This window comes from Schistocerca americana, chromosome 6, assembly GCF_021461395.2.
Source record: "Schistocerca americana isolate TAMUIC-IGC-003095 chromosome 6, iqSchAmer2.1, whole genome shotgun sequence".
Taxonomy (NCBI): Eukaryota; Metazoa; Arthropoda; class Insecta; order Orthoptera; family Acrididae; genus Schistocerca; species Schistocerca americana.
This window is the reverse complement of record NC_060124.1, coordinates 325,509,675-325,525,602: the sequence shown is the minus strand read 5'-3', so window position 1 is coordinate 325,525,602 and position 15,928 is coordinate 325,509,675.

Sequence of the window (15,928 nt, the reverse complement as noted above, 5' to 3'; positions counted from 1 at the left end):
AAAATCCAACAGTGTTGCAAGTCGTTTCACTATGGAAGTACACTTCCCACTATCATGAAGATCACAACAAATCGGCATGTCAAGTGCAAAATTACTATGTATAAACATACTAAGTCAGTCATCAGCTGGCGATGAACATGAACACCTGTAATCGGCACAGAAAAATTACGTGTATGTTCATACACAAGAATTTTACATTCGATGTGCCGAATTGTAGTGAGCTTCGCGATAGAGGGAAGTGTATATCCATTGTGAAACTACCTGCAAGCACTGTTAGATTTTAAAGCATAAGATCCGATTATGACAGCATACCTTTTTCGAAACGGGTCACCCAGTAAAGTACTTTTTTAGCGATCTTGGCTTGTGGAGCTTTAATCGATTAGCACCGTTACCTGTTTCGTACAGACACGTTCACCTTCAGATGGCTGTTCATGTTCATATTATATTTTATGTTTACATTAGTTGTTATGCAAAAACAACTCATAACTAATAATAATAATAATAATAATAATAATAAAGGTAATATAAACATGAACAGCCGACTGAAGATGAACCTGTCGGCTCGAAACCAGAAACAGCTCTATATTAGCAAATAAATAGCATTATTACCTGTGTTTGGTTGCTTTTTTTTTCTTTGCAAGTTTCAAATTGTAAAATCTGTGTTAAACAAGCGTAGAATCAGATTCCTGGTATGGTACTAAGAATGTTTTCAGTAAAATATAAATATTGCCATTTGTCTAATTTTTTGCAGTGATGCAGTGAGCAGCGTAAAATTCTTTAGTATCAGAATACATTTTCAATCTCCTGCATACGAATCAGTTATGTATAAGCAGAGATAGGTTGTTTCCTCATTCTCCTGACATTAGATTCGGCACTTAGAACGTTTTCCATTTCCATTCTGAGCACTCATTCATTTGTTATTATCAATGGATAGAGCATGTATTAAACATCTGCTAGCGTAGATACTGTAAACCGTATTCACAGTTCTGGGTAAGTGTTGCGTATACGTATATAGGTTCTAATACAGAGATGTCCTAAATTTCGGCTCATGGACCATGTCCAGGCATGAGTGCCACAGTACTCATCTTGGCTGGCACGATTCCCCCACCACCACGCTACGCTGTCTGACAGCGAAGAGAGGGAAGAGGGGAAAACAGCTAACGTGCCGCATTTAAATGGCAGTGCAGTCGCTCTGAATGTGACTTGTTTTATATCTCACATTTCTCAGCAACACAGGTCACAAACAAAACAATGATTCGGTATTAATTAAATATTTTTGGGCCATTGAGCACATAATGTAATTTTTGTCTGGTGAAAACTCTCGGCATGCGGACAGATGCAGAGTTTTGCACTCAAGGTGCCACATAATCGTAACTTATTTAGTTCCATAATCGCAAATAATTTTATCGCACAAATATTTCAAAATCCTGTAGCACATTTGCAAGCTCATTACGGAGACTTTTTTAGTTAGTTTTTTAGTTAGTTTTCGACAGCACAACTCTGTGAGTGCGGTAGAGTTATTAGTTTTCTCTGCTATGCTCTTCTGTTACAAAGTACTATACAAATGATCTCTCATGAAGCTGGTTCGTCCGTAGTTTTACGATGAAAGGAAGTGAGAACTACGAACTGACTATTAATATTACAAACCCCGGAACCTAAAATTTACCTAAGGAAAGCAATGTAGATGTTCTGGACAGTTTTAATATAAAAAGATTTGTCACTGAAACTGGAGGTATCTTGCACATCATTCACTTAACGTCTGCACACGTACAGGAGCGCTTTCAACTGAAATGGCAAACGGTCCCGAAAACAGCTCGACGAGAGATGTAAGACTGACAATGTCTTCAAAATCTTTACAAACTGTCTTCTAAATTCTTGCAAGGCCACACTGAATTCTTCAAACCTCATGCTTTCTTTAGCGCCAGTGAGCTTAGGGAACGGGACTGTCTTTGTCAGAATGTCTCCCTTCAACGCGATTTTGTTTTCAAAGGTATCCCCATCACATCAGAAAATAGTTACCTTGAAATGTTTTACTGCGAGCAGTGTTCAACGAAGTGCACTTAAAAGGCGAAGTCTACAGTCCATGCGGGAAGTCCTAGATTTCACTACTGCACTCCTTTTTCCTTCATCAGTTCAACAGTAGCGAGATTTAAATCGGAAAATGTTTTCAGGCCTGCCCGTCGACTTAACTAACATACTTTGCAGTAATGCATGAAGTCTCCATACTCTTCGTTCATTTCAATTGAAAACTGTTGCAACTGGCAATGGAATAATGGGTGCGACATCAGCAATTTGCTGTTCGAACCACCAATTTCTTCAAGCGTTCCATGCCTTTAAATTTAGTTCAAAATGCCTCTTAATGTCCGGAGCAATATCTCCGTCTGTCGATCATTGTAATATTTTGCTCTTTCCTTGTCATCTATGTGTTTAAATCGCTCTGCTTGTTACTGTAATATCGTGTCACAGCAACTAAGCAATACCCTTTGCTTATGCGAATTGAGATTTCTCAGCCCTCTCTTTTGTCATGTCTTTCCATTTTGACTATAGATCGCTAGACCGTGTTATTATGCGCAAACGGCCACTGATCCTATGAGTAAGCTTCATACAACGATCAAATAGCTTAGGGCAAACAGGACTGACACCACTACTCTACCGCACTCACAGAGTTGTGCTGTCGAAAAATACCGCACCGCAATGCTAAATGAAATCTCATGGTATGCCGGTTACTTCCGAGAAGGACCGAGCAAATCCGAGGAACAGGCCGGTCCTTGGCCCGCCAGCTACCCGCACACACATCACGCGTGAAGTTTGGCACGCCGTGGCTGACCCTGTTCTAATAGAACCAGTTTGTGTTGCTTGCTATAAGTTTGTGAAATGCTTTTACATTTATAGTTTTATCACAGAACCTGCCATCGTAATGGAAGACATAATGAGCACCTCCTTCAGCGATGCCTCACAAGTGCAGTTCGTATGTAATCGCAAGTAAATTCCATTAGAAACTCTACAGTTTCACATTGACAGAAAAATGTGTTCTTATTTGTTTAGTCATTTGCCTACGGCATTCTATTTGTCATACTTAACATCGAACAGTTTGCAGTGGAATAGATTTGTTTCACAGGTATAAAGATGAATAAATGCTCATAGCTCTTAAGGTAAGAATTTCTGTAGAATTCGTGTTCTCTGGACTTTTTTCTTGCTTTCGTTTATTCTGCTACCTCTCGAAATGTGTAATCATAATTTATACTGTCGTGTATATCTTCAGACGCAACTTACAGCCCATAAGTTACATATTATGCTTCTTCATCAACCAACTTCAATACAATATGTCTTTGCTCAGTTGGTGCATACAAATCGATAATTTTGCTTATCTGAAAAAAACATACCACATTAGTACAAGGAAAAGAAAACAATAATTATAATACATAATCATACTATCTTCTGATGAGTTCGCAAATTAAATTTCTTATGAGGAAGTAGTACTATGATTTACTGGCACACTAAAGATACTGAACGACCTTTAAAATTACATTGATTATTAGTAAAGAAACAATACTCCATACATGGCACAGGCGATTAACACAAACAGTGAAATCTGCGGTAATGGAACATTTGGATTTCCACAACATAATTGTCCTAGCCGAGAAAACTAACACTCATAAAAGAGATGTCCGGGAAGTCATGGAGATTTGCGAGGACGAACGTAAGTTTAATGGAGAAAACGGCTACAGGTTTTCGTCTCTGTTGCTTCCCGTTATCTAGATAGCGAATACGTCACAGCGGCGATGAGCCGGCCGCGGTGGTCTAGCGGTTCTGGCGCTGCAGTCCGGAACCGCGAGACTGCTACGGTCGCAGGTTTGCATCCTGCCTCGGGCATGGGTATGTGTGATGTCCTTAGGTTAGTTAGGTTTAAGTAGTTCTAAGTTCTAGGGGACTTATGACCTAAGATGTTGAGTCCCATAGTGCTCAGAGCCACAGCGGCGATGAGAGAGGAATACAATCTACATTTAAGAATCCACCTCCCCTGCACGACAATAATATTTGGATAAACATTCTGCCTTTCTTCCTCTCTCTGTTTTGCTTCTCCGGAATGACGATAGCCCACCGATATTAGCCTTAAGAATTTTACCCAGTAACCCCACTTCTTCAATATAAGCGCTGTAACTGCCTTTTATAAGTGAAAGCAGCATTAGTCTTGCGCAGTGTTCGAAAGATCACAGGAGAGGAGTTGAAACGCCGAACGAGAAAGAGAAATCGAAGAGGAAAATGACGCCAACAACTGATGCACAACGGTGCAGAATGCAGAGGCTAGAGCCGGCTATGCTCAAAACGTTCCATGAAGATGTCCACAGCGATTGGTAAATGGCGGAATCCCTTTGTCACTCCATCTAGTTCCTCGAAGTCGTATGTATTTATAGCACAGTTTGTTTTCGATTATTTTTACATATCACATCGTTCACATGTGCAAAGCTTTCCGAAGTTTGCTAAAAGAATCTTGTCCAAACTGTATAATTTTCCAGCTAGTAAAGGATATTTGCACCAAGTGCGGTTGCTATTGCTCCAGGAATTTCAGGCTATTTCTTACATGCCTCCATTCTTTCAACCCATCAAATAATGTGGCTACCTGTGTCGCAAAAACAGTGGTAATTGTCTACTGGTATTAAGTCATATGTGAACAAGACCGACTCAAATTTCCTCTGATGACATTTTAGAATCGTGCTGGTACACACACACACACACACACACACACACACACACACACACACACACGTTTTTATGCATACAGACAATACGCAGTTTTGAACATACGGTTACTTTTGAAGGATTTTCTGTTTATTGAGTGGACTGGCGCCACAATATCTTCAAATGGCGACAAAAGATTGATGGTGGTTCAAGCAGATAAACTCATCACAAAATCACAGTCGAAATATTTCGACGCTCGCTGCGACAATAGGGCTCCGAAACTGTGCCGTTGGCTCGTTATAGAAGACCAAGCAAGTATAGTGAGCTACATTACCCGCAGCTAGCGTAAGACCTCACGGGGCGTTATCAGCAGAGGGAGTCCATTAATCTTGGTCGCGCAGGACGGCTGGCTGCTAATGCCTCGCCTCGCTGACGTCACGGCGAGATGGATGCACGCCAGCCAGGCCTCTGGCGGCCAGCGGCGACCTTATCTCAGTTCATACTTCGCTCAGCCGCTGTACTCGCTTAATGAGCTACCTAATGAGTCAAACTGCTCTCCTGCCTCTCGCTGTTAATACTGATTGCTGCTCATCTCAATCAACGTTAGCACGTGTGTTGTTATCCTCCACCGTGTGCACGAATCAACCGTTAGCCAAATCTCTCGATTACTCTGCACGCAATAACCCTCGCTGTGTGAAAGTTGGACTACAGTTCGTAACCCCTTAATGTAATACATTGCAAATCTGCATCGTGCCATGGCTGCGCCGATGAATGGAAAGTTAACTGTTTTTGAGCGCCATTTATTGTAGCTTCCACTGGATGCTGCCAACGCGTCTTACATGTGACAGCATTCCCCGAGATTTCGAGTATTTCTAGAGTGCCTTGCTGTTACAGACTTTGTTCACGATGCACACACGAGAAGTTAAAGTCTTTGTTTGGAGAATTACAGCTAGATGTAGAGGTAGGGTCAAATCTGAAATTTATTTGTTTTTTTCTGTAGTATTAGTATCGACAAATTAGACTTTTTCTGTCCAGTCAATATGCGCAAGCTGGAAATAACTTTAATAGCCGTTAAGCGTTACACCGAGCGAGGTGGCGCAGTGGTTACCACACTCGACTCGCATTCGGGAGGATGACGGTTCAATCCCGCGTCCGGCCATCCTGATTTAGGTTTTCCATCATTTCCCTAATTCGCTCCAGGCAAATGCCTGGATGGTTCCTTTGAAACGGCACGGTCGATTTCCTTCCCTGTCCTTCCCTAATCCGGTGAGACCGATGACCTCGCTGTCTGGTCTCCTCCCCCAACCAAACCAACCGTTAAGCGTTCCACATAAGAGTTAAATCAATTTGCGACTCTTTCGGGCTTTTGTTAAACTTTTGACGGTCGAAAAACTACGAAATTTTTGGACTTTTTTCAGCACATCCTGTTTCAGTACATCCTACAGAACATTTTAAAAACACTAAAATTACAGAGAATAAATTTTCACTTAGAATGACCGACTTAAAAGTTAAAATCGGTTCAGAAGTTTTGACACAATCGATCGTCAGAAATCGGCTGTTTTTACCTGCTTGGCGGAGATATGAGTTCATGTTGCAATGTCTGTATCTCAAAAACGGGTACAAATATGAGAAGTTTCATTTATGAAAGTTGCAGAGCATCAGATTCTACATAAAAAGAGCTTCTAAATTTCACCAACTCATGTGCAAAGGTACAAATCAAAACGTGAAAGTATTCTTAGCGCTAAATCTCTGCAAAGAGTTTTTCGTGAAGTCACATTACTTTTTAACATCAAATCATCCACAATCGTCGAAATATTCAAATTTGAGAGCAATTTAGTTAGGTACATACCTACCTGAGTAAGTAGGTCTGTTTGGTGTATATATGACTTAACATGCCAGTCGGAGATGATAATGAACCGATTTAATAATGAAAAAATCATAAAAACATATCGAATGACAGTTTTTACTAATGGAAAGTTACTCAGTTACGATATAAATTTGATGAGAGATAAATTTTTACAAACATTCTTTAAGCAGTTATTGTTCTGTATCTGTGTTCCTTTACAATTTATTGTTTGGTGTTTATTCTGCTTTTCATGGATGGTGGTCCTGGGGAGGAAGCGTAGGAGTCCAATTCTTCTTCTCACGTGGGATCTAAGCCGATTTCTTCCTCAACAATGTCAGTATCATCGTAAATTTTCATCGAATGACTGATGAAGTCCGCTGCCGCTAGCGAGTTAAGGCAGGAAAGCGTCTTTCAATCGTTCCATACAGTATAGATGGGCACTTTATAGACCCTTTCCTCCAGGAACACGGTACTTTGCAGCCCTTCTTGCACGTGCAGGGTATTGCGTTAAACAGATCGGGGGCGCTGCTGGTTGGATACTTGCAATGTGGATCAAACCATTTTTGTGGTGTCCCGTTCCCATTTCAGCTGATTAATCCTCCAGTTCTGAAACTGCAAGTGAGCCCTCAGGGAGCGACGGAGAGCCGCGCTTCTGTGGGAGGCAAATATGCCAAACTGAAGTTATTGTTTTTCAATAAAGCTCTCTAGAATAGTAGCAGCCGAATTTAATTCAACAGTTTGGAGATGCCTCATGTACAAGCAGTCTCACCGACCTTATTAGGAGTGGAACAGGGATATGTGAGACCTGAGGCGACTTGTTGGATGTTCACGTTCTTTGGAATGTGTTTATAAATTTGATTCCTTGACAAAATTTTATGTATGGGTGGTGTCACAGCCACTGAAGGCGTGAGTAATAAGACGTGTTTTTTGGCTTGTTCAGAGAGCCTAGAACTGTTGGGGGTGCAAATGAATGGGTGTTGGTTGCCTTTTCCAGGTTTCATTAGTAAGATATTGGTGTCGGATTCTCCCTGCTCACTAGTACCCGCTACGTGGTCAGTCGCAGGTCGAACAAATGAGTGTCTTTCCCGACAATGAAGACATTGCCTCCCTGTGTCGGCTTCTGTATTGCTGCGCCAACAATCAAGGGCCTTGCGTCCTCAATAACCTGCTTGATCTTATACCCTTCACTATACAATTTTTCTGCCAACATTAAGATGAGACGTTTCTTATTAAGTTCGTTTGATAACATACATTTGTTTGGTGTAGTTTCTGCCATTTTTGCACCAAATAAAACAGAAGCTATTCATGTATGTCACTGAATGTACCCGCAACATTATGTTGTTGTGCGACACACGGTTCACCTGATACGAAGTCGCAACCACTGATACGCATGAAAAACAGTTCTTTTTAAGTGACCGCAAATTACCCAGAGTATACTCGTCAGTAATGAAAATACTTCGAAGAAACGCCAAAATAATTTCTAACCATTTCTATACCTCTTGTCGCTGACAGACGCAGAAAATAAGGAAGCTGTTCAAACTATTTCATACAAGGCAGTTAGATTATTTAAAATATTGGGGGTGGTGTTGCTGGTACTGGCTAATACGTACTCGGTCATGTTGTATGCTGACATGCAGGCACTTCCGTTTCTCAGACTGTGGGTGAGACATGTGGAAGAATGCTAGGTTCTGGAAAGAGCTTAGCATTTTGTCAAGGTATTACATAAGAAATCTGGCTGATAATCTTGTTCTGAGGTCTTTCTGCTTCAAACTGCCAGCTTCGTTCTACAGGTAATTTTTCTTGCCAAATGATGTTTATTTTGGAAAGCTTTACATCAAACCCATCTTATGTTTATTTTAGTTGGCATGTCTAGTAAATAGACAAATCCTTTTAGTACAGGGAGAACTGTAGTGGAAACATAATCTACAGTCGTCATTAGGTTAGTGTTTACTACTCTAATCAGCATATGGCGAGATATGTACACGATGTATGCTCGAAGATTTCGTAATAGACATTTACTGATCGATAAGAGCTCTCAAAGTATTCATGAACGTCTTGTAGAGAATGGCTCTTTTGAGAAAAGATCATTGTGTAAGATCAAATAATGTTAGAATACCTGAATTTGAGGATCGAGTATTTCATCTCTACGGCGTCAGCATTTCTCCAGCCTTCAACGCCAGATCAATCTGTGAAACAATTCAGAAATGAATAATCGTCAGGTCCAGTAGTGCAGATGTGACAATGAATTTGCAATGACAAGCAGTAATGCCCATAGAATTGAATCAGCACCGTAACCTTCGCATGGTAGTTTCGCTATTGGCTCCTTCGGAGGCTTGTCACGTCGCTGGGAATTCTTTTCCAGTTTGTGAGACCTTCCGCCTTACTGTGAGAGTCCACATGCAGTTCGACAGCAGGGAAGTGGAAGGTCGGCGGCATAAAGCAATGTAAACAGTTCCTCCCCTTTAACACCTGGTTTCTTTCTGTCTCGGCACCGCCTGGACTGCTACTACCTGATCGATAAATCGATTTGATTCCGTTCTGCAGTGAAAGGCGCCTGTAATCGCTTAACGGAGCTTAGTAATTACAAGTCTTCCGGCAAAGCTGTGCCGAAAATCGTTTTGCATCCCCACCACTGTATGGAACTCTTTCAATGACCAGGAGACGTATTTAAATGAATAACATCAACTGAAATGAGTCTCTGAAGAGATGAAATCGAGTTGTGTTGTTTTATTTGCAAGTTAAAGATATGACTGTTATACTCACAGTGGGCAAAGAGAAGTTGATATTTACTGAAAAAAACGTTTAGCAACGTCCACAACGTAACAAATTTCCTCATTCTAAAGCTTTTAAATTGTGTTATTACAGTGATCAAATCCACGACAAACTAGCCACATACTAAGGGAAGGTGGGTATATGCAGGAATCTTGCATCGCCTTTCTAGGCAAGGACCTAGTGGACATAGTCTGTCATTGCCTTCCTCCGACCTGTGTCGCGTGGATGACATGAGTACTTGTACAGTGTAGTGACTGGCTTGTGTTGTTATGGATAAGTGGTAAGGAGAGGGTGAAACCTGGGGACGGCACATTGCCTGCTACTCTTGTAGAGCACGAAGGGTGTCACCGGGCTAAACGTCAGCTTCCGACGGATGGATCACAGTCAAGAGTGTCTTATGATCCCATTTCATGAAGCACTATGATCTGATTCGGAATTTAATCCACGACATTGGCGCAAAAGTTGTCGAACAGAGCTGTACGCACCACCTGACTTCCATTTACCAATCAATTACTGGCAGTTTAAATGTCATCCACCACTGGGATTCGAACCGTTGTACATCCGAGTCGAACGCCGCTGCGCAAGCGCGCAATTGCGACCTTGGCTACATCAATTTGGAAAAATGACGCCCCCAATGCTACTTTGTAAGAGGGATCTCTCAAACTAGACATTATTTCAACAACCATGCAGCTGTTTAGTGAGCTACATCGACAGCATTGAAATGAATAGTCCGTTTAACTTTTTACTGTCTGAGGAGTGCTCCATGAATTTACCTCTTTAAACTATGTTATAAAGACACAAAGAAATTAAGGACATCAGCTACCAGTGGGAAATATTTATATCAATGGAGAAAGCTGAAAATTTGCACCAGACCTTTATTCGAACCCGGGTCTCCTACTGACTAGGGAGATAGGATGACCACTATGTCTTCCGGACACAGTCATCACCACAACTGCACAAACTATCGTAGCACTCTGCGCGTCAGACCGAAATCCTCAACTTACCTACAAACTATTGATGAAGTCCCCTTGGCCTTTATTCTCATCACTCGTGGCAATTCGCCCATTCCTGTAAGAGGTGGAGGTCTGTGTGCACCTGCACTTAAGGAATCATTGGCCATCCTCGCCGTAATTATTCTGGGTGAAAATTAATAGAACATACAAACTACAGGGACAGATTCCTGACTGGATATCGAGTAAAAAAGGTCCTGTGAACATGTCTCCGGAAGTGCATCGCTGCCACGGTGAATGGCCCTGACGAATAGAAGTTCCTGTGACCACGTGCCGTGCCTGTAGCCCGTAGCTGACGATTATGCAAACTGATGCTGTCAGTTCTGGCAAAGGTTGCTTCGTCCGTAAAGAGGACTGATAACAGAAATGACATAGTTATACTGGTCTGAAGGGAAAACCATCTACAAAATCCTTCCTGTCGCCGGCCATTGTGGCCGAAAGGTTCTAGGCCCTTCAGTCCGGAACCACGGCGCTGCTTCGGTCGCAGGTTCGAATCCTGCCTCGGGCATGGATGTGTGCGTTGTTCTTAGGTTAGTTAGGTTTAAGTAGTTCTAAGTCTAGGGGACTGGTGACAACAGATGTTAAGTCCCATAGTGCTCAGAGCCATTTGAACCATTTGAACCTTTCTACAGAGGGCATTCCACTGCTGATAATTCTTGCATTTGTTACAGTTGGTATGCTGTGGGACGGATAGCGGTTCTCATGCAGGTTACACATAATCTTAGTATGGCGGGCCACTTACCTGGAACGTGTACTAGGTTTCGTCTCAGTATCCCGTACAACCCGGTTCTTCAATTCTGGTGTACGCACAGTCCGCCGCCTCCCTGTACCTTCGTCTGTCTTCGTGTGTCACAAACTCCCAAACAGGCCTTGAAATGTTGTGTGATGTGGCTGGTGTCTGTGAGGATACTTGTTTTTGTATAGTCATGCTGCCACTCGGTCGTTTCCATCTACTTGGCCGTACACACACACGATCTGGGCTTGTTCCCTAGATGAATACCGGACCATTTTCCTGATTACAGTGATGATGATGGGGCCTCACACTGCGAGGAGCGTAGGGGACAATGCAGGAGACCCGCACCGCCTACTAGGCAAGGTCCTGGCGGAGGTGGTTTGCCATTGCATTACAATACTCTCCGTCAATCACACAGCCTCCAGCACATCAGGATCACAAGGCACGTGGTCAGAGAAACTTCCATTCGTCAGTGCCATCTAAAGTGGCAACGATGCGTTTCCAAACACATGTTTTTAGGACCTTTCTACGTCCATTTCCAGTCAGAACTTCATCCGTGCAGTTCGTCGGTTTTATTAATGTTCACTCTGTGTAAGTTACGTGTGTCATATTGGACATTTTATTCCTTATTTATGAGACTGTCGCATTTCCATTATTCAACTATTATGTTCGAGTAAGGGTTCTCATTTCATGAATTTATTTTACGTTCAAGGGACGTCTGTGTGAACTGCACGATGTACGACGATGTGACAAATCGTAGCCAGAATGCAGGCCGTCTCTCTTCTCTCTCATCACGGAGCTGCTCTACCACTCGTAAATTCGGTTTCGGATAGCACACTTTTATTTCACTTATGATTTATGGTCAAACAAGGGAATTGGAGTCTGGGAGGATCAAGAAGTAAGACTTCAGGCAGAAGAGCAAGGAGCCCTAACCGGTTCCAAGGAGTTTATTAGGGCACTTCTCTCAAAGAGCGCTAATCAACAAAAACTTGCACCGCAGATACCGCGGAAATGGAAAGGGCTATTGATGTGCGGTTTTAATAGAACGTGTTGATAGTCAAGGGCTCGTATTGTTAGAAAATAAACACATCGTAGTAACACTTAGAAAGTTTGTTCTTTGTGCAAATATACACTTTTTTTTAAGCGAAACAGTCCCTATTGACATTAACAAACTAAATACGGGAGGGGGGGGGGGGGGTGGCAAATTAGAATGTCAGTAGTGGTTGTTGCAGCAGTCTAGTTTGAGTCGACGAAGTAGCGTATTTTGAAAAGTTCCATGCCGACACTTGTTTCTGCCATTCAAGCCGCATAGTAGCTAGGTACGATGTTAATGTATTTGCTTACAGTGCTCTTGTGTGTTCTTTCAGTGCATCACGACTTGGGAGTCAGTTAGTGTGTGGCAATCCCAGCAGTAGGCCGTGCGTGGACCATGGGAATTACCAATATAGACATCCCTGACGTGCCCACGGTGTATGGAGAACGTAGGAAAATACAGTTCGTACTCGTACTGTGTATGCGGCAAGATATCCCAATGGACGAACACCATCTCTGCAATTATTTATCAACCTCTGCAAGCATTTACGTGAAAGTGGTAGTTTAGCGCCTACACAACGTAACAGAAGGAACCAGTGACGACAGAAGAGAGAGAAATTAATATTCTTGCTACCGTTACAGTTGTTCCGCACGTTATTTCCAACGTAATCGCACGAGGAGGTGGCATGAGTGAGGCAAGTGAACTGTGAATTCTCCGTAGACATAGCTTCCATCCCTATCACATCACTCTCCATCAAGATCTGCATGGAAACGATTATGAGAATCGTGTTAACTACTGTACGTGGGCATTAATACACGACGCTCCAGATGTATCACGTAACTTGTTTAGTGATGAAGCCACACTTACAAGTAATGGCCAGGTAAACCGCCGAATCACGCACTACTGGTCTGCTTGCAACGCCCGTTGACTTCGTCAGATGCAGCATCAGTGTCCATGAAGGGTAAGCGTGTGGTGTAGGATAAACAACCGTCAGCTCATAGACCCATATTTCACAGACGGAACACAACACACGCATAAGTATCGGATTCCACTAACAGGCGGATGCTGGAAGACGTTACTCTGCGGACTGGGAGGAACCTGTGGTAACAACATGAAGCACGAAACGCTACAGCATGTCTTCTAGAATTGTTTGCAAACGGTTGGACTGGACAGAGATGACCTGTATGTTGGCCGAACTGATCCCAAGATTTGACGTCTGTAGGTTTTTTTCTGTGGGGAGAGCTGAAAGGCACTGTGTACGAGGACATACCAACTACACACGATGACATGCAATTACTTATTACGGCAGCCTCCTCGCACATATCCGCTAAAATGCTAGTACATGTGCAGCAGTCGTTCCAAAGCAGACTGGAACTGTGTATTGCCGTTTCCGGCGGCCATTGTGAACATAACCCGTTGCTAGTCAGAATCCATTTCACTAATGTATGTACATGTTGATCTTTAGTGTATGCTACCACAGGTATTGTACAAGTGTCGGCTGTGCGAACTCGTAAACGACTCGCACTAGAGCCCTACAACAAACACCAGTGGTATTATAATTTACCCTACTTTTAGATTGTTATTGTCAATTATCATTGTTCCACTTAAAAATTAATGTATGCGCAAAAATACACTTTCTAAGTACAGGGTGATTCAAAAAGAATACCACAACTTTAGGCATTTAAAACTCTGCAACGACAAAAGACAGAGCTAAGCACTATCTGTCGGCGAATTAAGGGAGCTATAAAGTTTCATTTAGTTGTACATTTGTTCGCTTGAGGCGCTGTTGACTAGGCGTCAGCGTCAGTTGATGCTAAGATGGCGACCGCTCAACAGAAAGCTTCTTGTGTTATTGAGTTCGGCAGAAGTGAATCGACGACAGTTGTTCAGCGTGCATTTCGAACGAAGTATGGTGTTAAACCTCCTGATAGGTGGTGTATTAAACGTTGGTATAAACAGTTTACTTCAACTACCCGAGGCGATGGATCGGCCGCCAGGCAGCCCGTGACAGAGCACTTCATCACTGGCCTCCAAGAAGCCCTGATCTTACCCCCTGCGATTTTTTCTTATGGGGGTATGTTAAGGATAAGGTGTTTCGGCCACCTCTCCCAGCCACCATTGATGATTTGAAAGTAGAAATAACAGCAGCTATCCAAACTGTTACGCCTGATATGCTACAGAGAGTGTGGAACGAGTTGGAGTATCGGGTTGATATTGCTCGAGTGTCTGGAGGGGGCCGTATTGAACATCTCTGAACTTGTTTTTGAGTGAAAAAAAACCTTTTTAAATACTCTTTGTAATGATGTTGAAACGTCCCCTTTTGAACAATTACAAAAGACTGTGCTTAAACTGACACACAATATTTTTTTAGCGCAACGCAATCTGACTTTCAAAATTCCCTACAAAAGAATGGCCCTGACTAACATTACACTGTACCTTTCACAAATCACTTACCTCACAAAAATCTTCGCTGCTCAAGCTACTGCAATACAGCGAGCGCCACTACTGCCAGCTAAATAAAAGATTCAAACTATGGAAGGCACTAACTACTGATAGGGATAGTTAGCAAATGAAAGATATTAATAGAGAACAAACAATGTATTTACCTTGATATCAGCATATATAAATATAGCAGTTCATGACAAATTTCAAAACTCCGCCATCTCTCTCCCCACATCCACCACTGCTGGCGGCTCACCTCCAACTGCGCAACACTACGCGCTGTTCACAGCCAGCTGCCTAACACTACAATGGCGAGTATTACAACAATGCAAAGCAGCCACAGACTGCACACAGCACAGCCAGTGATTTTCATACAGAGGTGGCGTTACCAATAAAAAAACCTAAACAGCCTACTTACATAGCCCCCATGCTCCCCACAATAATTTTTACAAATTGGATTGGGCAGTGGCCAATACAGATTTGAAAAAAACTTTTCATAATTACAATAACAAAGAAATCAAATGCACACACTTATTGATACAATGTTGGTCAAAAGCTAAAAATTTCTCACAGTCCATAAAGACAGTCCACATTGTTCATCACAGTAAAAATGCAGAGTTTTTCTCAAAGTCTGAGCAGTTAAAGAAAATGCACATAGAAGTAGTGGATTTCCATGCAGTCTTGAAGAAGTAGTGTTGTCCTTCCAACGGAAAGACAGTGCTGACTCTTGACATGCAGACAGGTAATGGGCCACAACATAGCAAACCCACAGCAGAGTCATTCGACGTTTTGAAGAATATTGGTAGGTAGATCATCACAGAACAGACCCACTGTAGTCCTGGTAGAGATTACGGTATTGGTGGGCCACCAGAGGTGCAGACCCACTGCAGTCCTTGTAGAAATAATGGTATTGATGGATCATCAAAGATGTAGAACCACTGTAGTCCTTGTAGAGATAGCCAGCAGCCATCTGTTGTGACTGTGTAGGTGCACAATCACCATTGAAGAGTCTTGCGGATAATATAGCAAGTCCATAAACCACCACTTGTGCACTCACAAAGTGTTTGGAATTGTCCTTAGAACCAGCAATGCTGTTATCCAGTCCCTTGCTGAATTATTAACACACGTGCAAACACTATCAGTCCCTACTTCTCACATATTGTCCATGTACTATGACCAACAGAAACGTATGCAGTGAAATGTTACTTAATTTGAAGAACTGGTAACAATTACAATTTGGTAACATACAAATACAATAACAAAGGTACAAAATACATCATTAAAGAACATAATAATACAGATAACATTTGTAGTACAGGCTTTACAAAAGAATCGAAATAACATATACGTCAGTGTTCCAGGAATTATGACATGAGTACATACATAAAAGACCAGAATAACTTTCGAAACAC